The sequence below is a fragment of the Panulirus ornatus genome, chromosome 41, assembly GCF_036320965.1.
Source record: "Panulirus ornatus isolate Po-2019 chromosome 41, ASM3632096v1, whole genome shotgun sequence".
Taxonomy (NCBI): Eukaryota; Metazoa; Arthropoda; class Malacostraca; order Decapoda; family Palinuridae; genus Panulirus; species Panulirus ornatus.
Window position 1 is genome coordinate 2807221 of NC_092264.1, and position 14614 is coordinate 2821834.

Here is a 14614-nt window from a genome sequence, read left to right on the forward strand (position 1 = left end):
GCGATGTGGTATACCGGGGTTGACGTGCTGTCAGTGGATTGAATCAAGGCATGTGAAGCGTCTGGGGTAAACCATGGAAAGCTGTGTAGGTATGTATATTTGCGTGTGTGGACGTATGTATATACATGTGTATGGGGGGGGTTGGGCCATTTCTTTTGTCTGTTTCCTTGCGCTACCTCGCAAATGCGGGAGACAGCGACAAAGTATAATAAGAAAAAAATATATATATATATATATATATATATATATATATATATATATATATATATATATATATATATATATATACATATATATATATATATATATATATATATATATATATATATATATATATATATATATATATATATATCCCTGGGGATAGGGGAGAAAGAATACTTCCCACGTACTCCCTGCATGTCATAGAATATATATATATATATATATATATATATATATATATATATATATATATATATTTTTTTTTTTTTTTTATACTTTGTCGCTGTCTCCCGCGTTTGCGAGGTAGCGCAAGGAAACAGACGAAAGAAATGGCCCAACCCCCCCCCATACACATGCATATACATACGTCCACACACGCAAATATACGTACCTACACAGCTTTCCATGGTTTACCCCAGACGCTTCACATGCCTTGCTTCAATCCACTGACAGCACGTCAACCCCGGTATACCACATCGCTCCAATTCACTCTATTCCTTGCCCTCCTTTCACCCTCCTGCATGTTCAGGCCCCGATCACACAAAATCTTTTTCACTCCATCTTTCCACCTCCAATTTGGTCTCCCTCTTCTCCTTGTTCCCTCCACCTCCGACACATATATCCTCTTGGTCAATCTTTCCTCACTCATCCTCTCCATGTGCCCAAACCACTTCAAAACACCCTCTTCTGCTCTCTCAACCACGCTCTTTTTATTTCCACACATCTCTCTTACCCTTACGTTACTCACTCGATCAAACCACCTCACACCACACATTGTCCTCAAACATCTCATTTCCAGCACATCCATCCTCCTGCGCACAACTCTATCCATATATTATCCCTGGGGATAGGGGAGCAAGAATACGTCCCACGTATTCCCTGCGTGTCGTAGAAGGCGACTAAAAGGGGGAGGGAGCGGGGGGCTGGAAATCCTCCCCTCTCGTTTTTTTTTAATTTTCCAAAAGAAGGAACAGAGAGTTGGGTCAGGTGAGGGTAGTCCCTCAAAGGCTCAGTCCTCTGTTCTTAACGCTACCTCGCTAATGCGGGAAATGGCGAATAGTTTGAAAGAAGAAAGAAAAAAAAAAAATATATATATATATATATATATATATATATATATATATATATATATATATATATATATATCCCTGGGGATAGGGGAGAAAGAATACTTCCCACGTATTCCCTGCGTGTCGTAGAAGGCGACTAAAAGGGGAGGGAGTGGGTGGCTGGAAATCCTCCCCTCTCGCTTTTTATATATATATATATATATATATATATATATATATATATATATATATATATATATATATATATATGTATGTATATATATATATATATATATATATATATATGAAGTCTGTTGGGGATGAGAGAGCTTGGGAAGTGAATCAGTTGTTGTTCGTTGATGATACAACGCTGGTGGCTGATTCATGTGAGAAACTGCAGAAGCTGGTGACTGAGTTTGGTAAAGTGTGTGAAAGAAGAAAGTTAAAGAGTAAATGTGAATAAGAGCAAGGTTATTAGGTACAGTAGGGTTGAGGGTCAAGTCAATTGGGAGGTAAGTTTGAATGGAGAAAAACTGGAGGAAGTAAAGTGTTTTAGATATCTGGGAGTGGATCTGGCAGCGGATGGAACCATGGAAGCGGAAGTGAATCATAGGGTGGGGGAGGGGGCGAAAATCCTGGGAGCGTTGAAGAATGTTTGGAAGTCGAGAACATTATCTTGGAAAGCAAAAATGGGTATGTTTGAAGGAATAGTGGTTCCAACAATGTTGTATGGTTGCGAGGCGTGGGCTATGGATAGAGTTGTGTGCAGGAGGGTGGATGTGCTGGAAATGAGATGTTTGAGGACAATGTGTGGTGTGAGGTGGTTTGATCGAGTAAGTAATGTAAGGGTAAGAGAGATGTGTGGAAATAAAAAGAGCGTGGTTGAGAGAGCAGAAGAGTGTTTTTTGAAATGGTTTGGGCACATGGAGAGAATGAGTGAGGAAAGATTGACCAAGAGGATATATGTGTCGGAGGTGGAGGGAACGAGGAGAATGGGGAGACCAAATTGGAGGTGGAAAGATGGAGTGAAAAAGATTTTGAGTGATCGGGGCCTGAACATGCAGGAGGGTGAAAGGCGGGCAAGGAATAGAGTGAATTGGATCGATGTGGTATACCGGGGTTGACGTGCTGTCAGTGGATTGAATCAGGGCATGTGAAGCGTCTGGGATAAACCATGGAAAGTTGCGTAGGGCCTGGATGTGGAAAGAGCTGTGGTTTTGGGCATTATCGCATGACAGCTATAGACTGAGTGTGAACGAATGGGGCCTTTGTTGTCTTTTCCTAGCGCTACCTCGCACACATGAGGGGGGAGGGGGATGGTATTCCATGTGTGGCGAGGTGGCGATGGAATGAATAAAGGCAGAGTGTGAATTGTGTGCATGGGTATATATGTATGTGTCTGTGTGTGTATATATATGTGTACATTGAGATGTATAGGTATGTATATTTGCGTGTGTGGACGTGTATGTATATACATGTGTATGGGGGTGGGTTGGACCATTTCTTTCGTCTGTTTCCTTGCGCTACCTCGCAAACGCGGGAGACAGCGACAAAGCAAAATAAATAAATAAATAAATATTTATTTTGTTTTTACATTGGAAGCTCCAGTTAGGGAAAAAATCCATTAGAAATGCTAGGCCTCAATTGAAATGTAAGAATCTAATGAAGGGAATAAAGAGACATGCGAAAGTATTTACGAGTTTTGGACGAAGGGAAAATCTTAAAATGTGCCAGGTCATAGTTATTGAGAAAGACGAAGGGTAAAGACCTCCAAAGCTTCGAAGTGTAGTGTTAATGAGATATCCTTGATTAGGACCTAAGCTGCCCGTGCCGTCTCAGCTAACGTAAGAAAAAAAAATACGTGTATCTTTTGAATGTTTTAGAAGAAAGTGAGTTTTCAGTTATTTTGCTTTTGATTTCGTTTATTTTTCTTTACTTCCCTCTTTTTTCAGGGAGCGGGTAAAAGGGTGGAGTGCCTTAAACTGGTATGCTCTGTTCGTCTTGTCTCGCGACTCCATCTTACGTAAAAGAAGAAAGAGGATATTTACTAGTGCCTGGGCCTTCTGCCTATCAAAATGTGATCCACCTACGGTTGAAGTAGCAGGTAACTACAATAAATGAAATGAATATGATCTCAAAGGTGTCATGGAACGAGGAGGATCGAAGGAAGACAAATGACAATGAAGGATAGGGAAGCGTTATGTTTGGTGCAAAGACGACATTCACTGCAAAAAGAAAAAAAAAAAGAAAATGTCAGTAGGATGGTCTAAAGAATTATTAAAAGTTCGCATAACTTGAGAAGGTACTGATAAAATGTTCTACTTTTTCTACCCTGACTATAGAACCGATTTCTCTTTGTCTTATTCTAAGCTCATTTATGAAACATATTGAAAGTTGAAGTATTACTAAGTAGCAGTTGTTATGCAACATTTGTGTATTGTTTGAAAGGCTTTGAACAAAATAACATGACAAAAAGTAGTAAAGTAGATTTTAACAATCGCTTAGAATAAAAATATTGAATCACATGATATCCGATTAGTTTGTATGCCTATCAACAATAGAAATAATCACTTATAAAGAACAAGTATCGATACTTTAATAAATGTTGATATGATATGCATGATATTCTAGTATTCTTGATACAGTATAATTTTCTTGTCATAAGTTCGGGTTCGCTATGGAATGGGTGTCCGACGCGCTGAGAATCACAGTGAGTCACTCAACGTTTCAAAGCCGTCGGAAATCCTTGATTCGTCCTCATAAGAATTGATCATAAGTTTTATGTAATATTTCAGGTCATCAGATTTGATTACGTCAATAGAAATTCTGCAGGCACCTGGGCAGAACATACACGTGCGACTAAGCTGAAAGGGAATAAAGTCGCCTTCTCGCAAGTCATGAGATACATGCAATTATTTTCAGTAACATTTATTTTTCGTCTAGATTGAGCTGATATATTTTGTCAAAAGTCAGTGAGTACATATCCCTGACCTTGGATAGGTTATTTGAATATTTAAGTGTGCCAAACGTCACCTTAACCCAGTAAATCCACATCTTGCTTGTATGGTTTAAAGGAACAGAACACGAATATCATAGTTTATCCTTACCTGAATTATACTAACAACTTATAATAAAGGAAAGTAATGTAAGTATACACAATAAATGGCTACATTTAGCTTTCACTAAATATACCATTGCGTGGTTTGTGAGGCTGTGAGCTGGGGGCGGAGCCTGGCGGGATGGGCGGAGTATCGGAAAGAAAACGAGACTTGCTAGTCAGGCTTCCATGTTTGGTGTGTAGTCTGCTACGGCAGTTGTCAGCGGAGCACCTACTTTCAACCCTCTTTATTTTCTTCTCTTTACTCTTATTGTACGATTTGGTCACAAGCGCTACACTTGGTTCCGAATTTTAGTAAGTTAAAAGAGTTTTTTACATTTGTGTTTTAAGTGTGACGTGGTGTCAGTTTCGTGTTAAGCCGTCCGAATCCGTCAGTGCAAGTGTCATATGATGTGCCATGGGGCAGGTGTTGACATACACAAGTGCCTAGTTACACTCATGACAGTACTTTTGTGTTTCACATGAGTTCTAGTAACGACTGTCATATTCAACCAAGTGGATCTATTGGAAAGGTACGTGGATGGAAGTGATTCATATTTTATTCTATGAGCTTGTAGTATTTAAGTTAGCAGTAGCGGTATTTAATGTGTATATATTGGTAGTTAGTATTTGATGTAATTCTTAGTAATTTTTTTAGTAATTGTCATTTTAAAATGAATGTTAATATTCAGTATCAAGAATGTTAATCACACACACACACACACACACACGAACATCTTGATTGTATCAACACATGGAGTGAAAAACTTTAAAACCCAATTTTGTTGTTGACAACTTTAAAACCCTTCCCACAACAGTACAGATATATGATTACACACACACACACACACACACACACACACACACACACACACACACAAAGCGTTACTGCAGCTAGGCCACTAGATGACATAAGGGAAAAGAGATCACACGTTATTAAATCGACTGTCGTCAGCACACAAGTCCATTACTCTGAGAAGCATTTTTATCATCACATGGCCTCAAGTTGGCATACGTTACTCAGTGTCGTAACGCAAGTATTTAGGTAATGTGTTACGTGTAACAAGGGTCACTTTGATGCCTCGAGGACCTGTGATATCAGGAAAACATGAGATAACAGTTTGATGTAGACTAGATAACATTCCGGATGTTTTAATGGTGTTAACATTACGCATTACAGATATCTTGATATATCGAGAGAAAATGGTTTATTCATGGGGTGCTATTCTCGTATACCCTGCCTTGTTATAAGAGTAGTATATCGGGGTACCACGCCTCCTTGTATGTTATTCAAGCGTTCTAACTACCAGTTGCCATACTACCATCACATCACCACGTCTATCAGCTTGTATACCATCACGCCAAGTCTAGCAAGAGATATTACCTCCCTCCCCCAAGGGCTCTACGAACGTAGCGCTCCCAGTATTGTACAGATGGGTCATTAGATGGGTAATTACCCCTCTTAAAACACCGACAACCGTACCACCAATTCATCACCATGGCAAACCAACGAAGAGACTTACCACCAGTATACAGCACCGACCAACCTGCCTACAGCTATGTTGCCAATACACCGTCATCGGTATACAACCATACGACAGGTGCACCGCTACACCTCTCCACTTCCTACTAGTCGAAGCATCAGTATACTCCTATACTGCTCGTGGCCATATCAGCTCACCACCGCGATCTTATCTGCCAGGCCCCACACCACATAGAGATCACCACACTCGCCATCTGCCGGTAATCCTCTAAGTAATACATTACGACCAACTGACTACTGGTAGGTATACCACAACGTCTCCTTATCAGTTGTGGAGCGAATAGAGCATACCAGCAGTAAGGTACCCTGTCCGCATACCACAGCTTCCTCAATCCGAGATGTGCTTACATGGCACCGTCACCCTCCGCCTGACCGGCCATACCACGTACACTACCGCTAAGGTGTCTCCGTTCTGCTGAAGGTCCCGCCCTCATTGTGTCATCTGACATCGCAGTAGCTCTAGTCAAGACACGAACGCGTCCTCCAGATAGCAACAGTACCGGCGGAGGTGTAACATGCTTCTTAACTTCCCAACCTTACGAAATCACTAGTTATCTCGCAATACTCGGGTCTGTACACACTGCCACACCTCCGCCCTCACTAGCCGTACTAGTAGATCCCAACACGCCTCGCCTTGTTAAACAGCTCCGTGCAGTTGGAATTTGATATATAGAGTAGCGACTGAATTCCTGACATGGAACGCCACAGTACACACATACCTGTACGATCGCTTCGGTTTACTGCCTCTTAGAAATACGAGAGATGTTGCTCGTTTCGTATTTAAAGAACAGAGGAACTTCTCAGCGTTGTTGGAGGCGACTCCAAACACGTTAAAGATAATGTGAAGGGAAATCTGCGAAATGACAATGTAAGTCGTAGCTTCTGGCAGATGTTGTGTGATGATTTAGTAAGCATGACTGCAAGCATTCTGGTAGATCTCCATATATCTCCTTTGCAAATGGGTCTTATGTGATGGTAATCATTATGATCGTGTAGGATTGATACCCGATAGTTAGGTCAGCACACGGCTCCCCCATAGGAGGTACCTCTTACCTACACCACCCTTCATTCACATAGTTGTTAAATGCCAAAGTTTAGGTTACCACCATAGTATTTTCTGTCTCGGTTTTTGTCTTACATCTATCTATGAGTTTTTGTGCATTTAAAACTTGATCTGCGTGACAAACGCAGTTTCATATTTCCTTTCAGTGCGGAAATAATTGTGTATTAGAGTTCGTTCTGGTAATATCTGAGGAAGCCGAGTAGGGAGGAGTGACGTCAGAGACGGTTACCTCACGGCACGTGTGAGGGGGCGCGCCGAATTTGAGCCTCCTCCTGTACCGGACATGGCAATGCGTCATAATCTCTCTTCACATTCCCTGTGTATGTCTTCCGTGCATTGTAATGCAGTCACCTGTCTTTGAATTGCTGCAGTGTTGATGTCTTAGCCTGCCAGTAGAACTCAACATGTAAATACACACTCTGGCTACGTTTTTAACAATGACGTAAGATTGAATTTTCAATATGAGTTTTTAGGTTATGTTGCAATTGCCTTGTGAATGACACTATACACAACTTATAAACTACGCCACACACACCCTGAAAATCTTGGAATAATAGAAATGGAATACAGCATGAGTAGGTTTTTAAACATTTTTGAGTAGGTTTTTAAACATATTTAAGTAGGTTTTTACACACTTTTGAATAGGTTTTTAAACATTTTTGCACGTCATTAGTCAATGCCTGGCATATTTTCTATGGCCCGTCCCAGGTCTGCCTCAACCCACACGTTGGCTGCTGGCATTCATTTTCCTTAAGGTTCAATTCTCTTCATCTCGCACATAACAACACGTAACTCACGCCACTCAATCTTCGTAACTCTAGGCTTTCCCTCGGTGAGTACTACCCACTAGACCTGCCTTTTAGCAGAATGTTGATGTAAGTGCTCTCTCTCTCTCTCTCTCTCTCTCTCTCTCTCTCTCTCTCTCTCTCTCTCTCTCTCTCTCTCTCTCTCTCTCTCTTCTCTTCTCTTTCGCCCCTTGTTTGATATGGTACCAATAAGTGCAATACCAGTACAGCATTGATGATTCATAGATTTTTTTTTTTAATTCTCGTGCAGTTACAAGCACATACACAGGTGTTTGAGGAAGTAAACCAGCATCGTACGACTGTAAGTAGATATGATTATTATATGAGAAATTGGCTGCGTAAAGGTTGGGGGAATCCCTGATGTGAATTGATCTTTGAGATATAACCTTGAATGGCTTCTCCGTGTTGAATAGGGTTGTGGGGTACCCCAGAATGGGGCCATACGGTTTGGTAGCTTATCGTCTTTCTCAAGCAGTTTAATATGAAAGGACAGATCATGATAATCTTTTTTTATGCATGAAATTCTGGATGTTGTGAGAACAAATTTCATGTAATGGCGGGTATGGTTTTTGAGTGATATGCTTCAAGCTTCGTAAGGGAAACCGAGCATATTCGTTATTTGTTTCGTGGGTCACGTCACTGGCCGTGTATTTGCAACACTTTCCCATGGCCTTAGACCTGTAAATTGCCTTAGACCTGTACAGTATGAACACATATGTCCTTTCTGTGTTCGCTTGTTTAAAGGAAGAATCTAAACTCGACACCAAAATTTGGAAACAGAATCCTAAGGGTTGTTCCCGAAAGACGGGAAAATTAAAGCATGAATTTTGAATTACGAGGAAGTTAATTTACTGTACATTCCGTCGTTATGACCTTTGATCTTTTATGTTAGGGTTGAGGTCCAGTACAAGAACTTAGAGGGAGGCAAACATGCTACTACCCGACTATATTATTATTATTATTATTATTATTATTATTATTATTATTATTATTATTATTAATATTATTATTATTATTGTTATTATTATTATTATTATTATTATTATTATTATAGTTATCGTCTTTGTCAATGAGTTGTACAGTGGATGGACAAAGAAGTGCAAACCTGACCACAATGGAGACCGGGTGAGGTGCGGCCGGCCATTCCCATGCTGGTGATGGTGACCATATTCGGCCGCAGGACGCATACAGTCCACGTCTGGTTTGGGGTTGACTTAAAATCTAGACACGCAGGTACCACTCACTAAGTCAACCCATTTTTTCTTCTTTGTTTGGTATAGAAATCGATACTAAACCGCGCCTGTCTGGCTGTTCGCCATCCAGGTGAAAGACAAGATTTTTTGTTGTTGTTGAAAGGTAACCTGCTCGTGGAAGTAGAGGGAAGTGAACTATTGCATCTAGACTTTAGTTCATGAGTTGTGGTGAAAGTTCCGCGATCGTAACAATGTAAGATTAAGACGAATGTATACTGACGAGTAACGGATGAGTCGTCTCCATTAAACATGTAAAAATGTTGTACAACTTACGTTCTTTCATTACTTGCCGTGTTGCAGTGTATTATGATAAGCGTTATCATTTAGTTTGTTAAATAAGATTATTTTTTTCTTTCTAACACTGAAATGAACATTGTTTTATAGGAGGGAGCCACAAATTGATTTTCTCGGCTGACGGTGCGATGAATTTTAAATTTTTTTGTATAGTGAGTGAAGAGAGAAGCAAGGTCATGACTTTTATATATGCTTTATGTATAAGTAAATATTCAGTTTCCTTCTACAGCTTTGTTACTGAAGTCATCACCCATTAATAGTTATTCGTATCACCGAGACATTGACGTCTACTGGTGCCCAGATATTCGAATCCTTCCTCACCTTCTATATTCTCAGACATTTTGAGTCTTACCAAGGTTTGATCGTCTTTGAAAGATTTTGGAGAATCCTATGTAGTTACTGGTGATATATGAAGAGCTTTTGGCATGGTATGGCATTGGGTTCTCATCTCCAAGCTTCCCATTGTGGCTTCCCTCTCACTCTACTCCTTAATTAGTATATCTAGCGTCCTCTCTGGCCGATCCTTCTCCTTAGTTGTTGACCGATTAACCTCTTCCCCTTTCCCTATTAATAGTGATGTCCGTCAAGGGTTTGTCGTGTCCTCTACACTCTCCATTCATATTATGAACAATTTTCTTTTTCCATAAGATATCAAATTACGTTCATATGTCGACGACTCAACACTGCAGCTCTCCACTTCCTTCAAATATGCTCCAATCTTCTTGTTGGATTTGCATCCAATCTCAACACAACGTCCTTTATACATGCAGATTTCGACAGGATATGTCATTGGTGTAGAAGGAGCCATGTTAAGTTCATTGACTTTAAACCCCAATTTCTGTCGAATGCTCTAAAACCCCGCACAGCTTTCGCACATCATATGATGGATCTGATCCGTCCTTGTATGAAGTACTGAGGTGGAAGGATGGAATAAAAGAATGTTTTGATTGCTCGGGGCCTGAACATGAAGGAGGCTATGCGGCGTGCAAGGGATAAAGCGAATTGAAGCGAAGTGATATACAGGGGGCGACGTGCTATTAGTGGGCTGAATCTGGGCTCTTGCAGCCTCGGGGCTGCACTCCACGCAGGGGCAGGGACGAGATGGGTCCCTTTGCAGCCGCGGGAGACAGCGATGAGGTATAAAAAAAAAAAAAAATATATATATATATATATATATATATATATATATATATATATATATATGTGTGTGTGTGTGTGTGTGTGTGTGTGTGTGTGTGTGGAAAGGGAGCTGTGGTTTCGGGCATTATCACAGCTAGAGACTGAGTGTGAACGAATGAGGCCTTTGTTGTCTTTTCCTAGCGCTAACCCGCACACATGAGGGGGGAGGGGGATGGTATTCCATGTGTGGCGAGGTGGCGATGGGAATGAATAAAGGCAGACAGTGTGAATTGTGTGCATGGGTATATATGTATGTGTCTGTGTGTGTATATATATGTGTACATTGAGATGTATAGGTATGTATATTTGCGTGTGTGGACGTGTGTGTATATACATGTGTATGTGGGTGGGTTAGGCCATTTCTTTCGTCTGTTTCCTTGCGCTACCTCGCAAACGCGGGAGACAGCGACAAAGCAAAATAAAATATATATATATATATATATATATACATATATATATATATATATATATATATATATATATATATATATATATATATATATATATATATATATATATATATGAGAGAGAGAGAAGCTTGTATAGGTAAGTTGCTTATTACCGTGAGACACGCTGGAGGGAGGGAGCGTCACGGTGCCTGACTGACTGAAGAAGACTCACAGTCGGTGGTCGGCTGGTTAACTGTTGTGGTCACCCATCCCCTCCCTCAACCAGCCCCCGTGTTGCTGCTGGATTGGCCCTCTCCCCGTCTCTCTCTCTCTCTCTCTCTCTCTCTCTCTCTCTCTCTCTCTCTCTCTCTCTGCTGTAGTCACTGTGAGACAGTTCACAAGATTAAATTAAGAGCGCTTTGGTTAGATCTGTATTCCAGTAGATATGATAGAAGATCCCTCTTTAATTAAAGTTATAAGGTATTTTCATTTCTTTTAGATAAAGTCCGGACCTGGGGTGTTGGGGAGGGGGGAATTGCTGTTCTCCGACGGCTCTTATTTCTTTAATCCCGTACGACAAAATTTCAATTTCAGGCAAGATATGAAAAGAATGTAGGCGAGGTAAAGCGGCAGAGTATTTTTGTTGCAATTTTGAATGTCACACTCTCTCCTATACGGTGTGTATATATATATATATATATATATATATATATATATATATATATATATATATATATATATATATAAGTGCAGTCATGTTACTTGGTCGCCGTTTCCCGAGTCAGCGAGGTAGCGCCAGGAAACAGACGAAGACCCATCCAGCCATATACACACATTAATAGATTTCTTTTTTCTTTCAAACTGTTCGCCATTTCCCGCGTTAGCGAGGTAGCGTTAAGAACAGAGGACTGGGCCTTTGAGGGAATATCCTCACCTGGCCCCCTTCTCTGCTCCTTCTTTTGGAAAATTGAAAAAAATATGATGAGAGGGGAGGATTTCCAGCCCCCCGCTCCCTCCCCTTTTAGTCGCCTTTTACGACACGCAGGGAACACGTGGGAAGTATTCTTTCTCCCCTACCCCCAGGGATAGATACACGTACATATACATTCATATACATATACATACACGAACATATTACATATATACACATGTACATATTTATGCTTGCTTGCCTTCATCCATTCTTGACGCCACCCCGCCCCACAGGAAACAGCATCGCCAGCCCCTGCGTCAGCGAGATAGCGCCAGGAGAGAGAGAGAGAGAGAGAGAGAGAGAGAGAGAGAGAGAGAGAGAGTAGGGCTGTACGACTTGCGTGCACATTTTGATCAGACTTGGGTAGCGTCTTTTTAAACATCATAAGGAGTAACACAGGCCTTGTTAAGATCTGATTGGACTAACGTCCCTAATGCAGTGCATGTTGCGCCCTGCAACCGTTAATATAACGAACGGGCGAGAGCGGCACCACCGCTTAGTCACGCAGTCAAGCCTAGTCATCATGAAGGTCCTTTTGTTCCGGTCGTCGGCTTACTGCTTCGCCCGGGGGCGCTTCCCACGACCTATATATTTTCAATTTTGTTTCTAGAGTGAGTGCTAGTGGCCAACTCCGCCCGTGATATTGTGTGGCTGGGACGACGTACGGGGATGTAGTGGGAACGGCATTGACTCGGGAGGAAGAGTGGTTGGCAAGCCGCGGTGCGCGGAAGGCCGTTATGTTTGACTCTCGCTCACCTTCGCTGCACCAGAACTTACCGGTAAAGATCTGCATCCACTGCGGCTGCCTCCACACTGGAGCCAAGATGTATAATTTAGGGTCCTTACTGAGAGTCAGGACTTGACCGTTATGTTTCCTCTTCTCTTGAACGCCGAAGCTATTGGGAAGTACAACATCCATTGTACATTTAAGAGTACGGTGCTCATTCTGCATCATCTGGGAAGTACGGCATTCATTTTACGTACTCTAGGTGTAGGGCACCCACCGTGCGTCCTCTAGGAGTGCAACAACCATTCCGCAATAAAGTACTAATTTTGCAGCATCTACAAACATGGCGTTTATCCTTCGTTTTCGTGGAACTCGGGAGTCCTCATTGTATTTCGTCTGAGAAAACGAGACGTTGCATCTCATGGATATTTCTTGTGCTTCGTAAAGGAATTCTGCGTTCAGTCTGCACCATCACGACTTGTGTAATCCGGGGTCTCTGCCCTCGACGTATCTTAAAATTGGGTGAACTATCGGAACTGTGAAACTCCAGGATGTGTTTGGGCAGTGGAACTGCGCGATGTATAGAAGTATAGCACAGAGAGGATGGCGACCAGACTGAGTATGTTTTTCCGGGCTTTGGGAGGAGTCACTTTTTTCCAAGCTAAGGTTACTCGTATAGAAGAAGTTGCACGTATGCTCGTATCCGTTAAAGGAATTCAGACAGCTACAGACCACTGGGTCCTTTAGAGTTTAGAGGCTGTTTGCGATAGATGTCGGAAACTCACAGACTGACATGGCAAGAGTGGAAAGAGGAACTAGCAAACTTTTCATGTCATTAAGGATGTGGAAATGTTAGTCGTGGACATGAGTCGAAATATCAAATCTCCTCGTATACGTTATCTTTTGGCTTGTTTTCAACCGTTCCATATGATAGATCATTCCATATGTGAACAGCCCTGTTGCAGAAGAGGTACTTGGCCTCACTGGGAGCGGAGAGGTTTTACCGCGAGTTTGTGATCATTACTGTGGGTTTAATGAGGCGAATGAAGCCGTAGGTATAGCTGCTTGGATCGAGATCATCGAAGCCTTTGACAACGGTATACACCGTGCCATTGCTATGCTGATATAGGTTGTGCTTTGATTTTTCGCTCAAGACTCCTCCGTGATGGCTTAACACTAGCGTGTTGTTGATGACTTGTCTGACAAGCCTACCAAATGGTGGTTTTGCCAACGCTCTTGGGTTGTACCAGTTCATATATTGATGGTTACGTTAGCAAAGTCTGATAAGTTGGAAACACTGATGGTTACAATGGCCAATACTCCACTGGTTAACTGAACATTCGGATTGATATTCAAGGCTGCACTAATATACTGACCAGCATTTTGATAGTCACACTTTCGCTGAATGTAGGTGTTTATGATTAGATTTATCAGTTATTCACTTATCTACAACAACTTGCAAGTCTGAGATAAGATACTCGAAGGCCTTGAATTAAGGCTGGACCACTCCTCACGTACACTTTTATTTTGCCTTTTATAAGTGTTCGTTTCTTAATGAATAGCTGGATTAAGGGTAATCGTCTGATTGCACATAACGTCGAGGCAGAGGCGAGGCATATCTTGTGGCCAGAATACGTACACACACACACACACACACACACCACTCGTATGTAATGATTTTCGCGCGGTAGTCCCCCCAAGTATTCGTTCCTACAAAGAGGAAATGAAGATGTCAGGGTCGGTGGTGATGTCAGCACACCGTAGAGAGAGAGAGAGAGAGGAGTGGTGTGGTGGCAGACGTGTGTTGATGCAGCGGCTACCGGTGCACCGACACACGTAGGTTCCGTCTGGTGGTTCTTGGCCGCTCACCTACTTCCTCTCTCCTGTCATATACGACCCGGAGGCAACTCTCACGAAAGCCTGGGAAGTTGCTGGTGGTGTTGTTGCTCTACATTTTTCCCCTCCCCTCCCACACCGACGAACTCTGATGAATATAGCCAAATTCTACGTGGGAGGAAATAGAATTCCGGAGGTTTT

The 14614-nt window shown here is 41.8% G+C and overlaps 1 protein-coding gene across 3 annotated transcripts in view; it reads left to right on the plus strand.

Moving 5' to 3' along the window:
• The first annotated feature begins 4564 nt into the window (after nucleotides 1-4564).
• LOC139761617 (uncharacterized) overlaps nucleotides 4565-14614 on the plus strand; it is a 152861-nt gene continuing 142811 nt past the window's right edge. For 2 of the 3 annotated variants that reach the window (XM_071685876.1, XM_071685878.1), the window contains exon 1: nucleotides 4565-4883. The gene's annotated coding sequence lies outside the window, so the exon portion shown is untranslated. The remainder of the gene's footprint in view (nucleotides 4884-14614) is intronic. The other variant, XM_071685877.1, reaches the window with a different exon arrangement.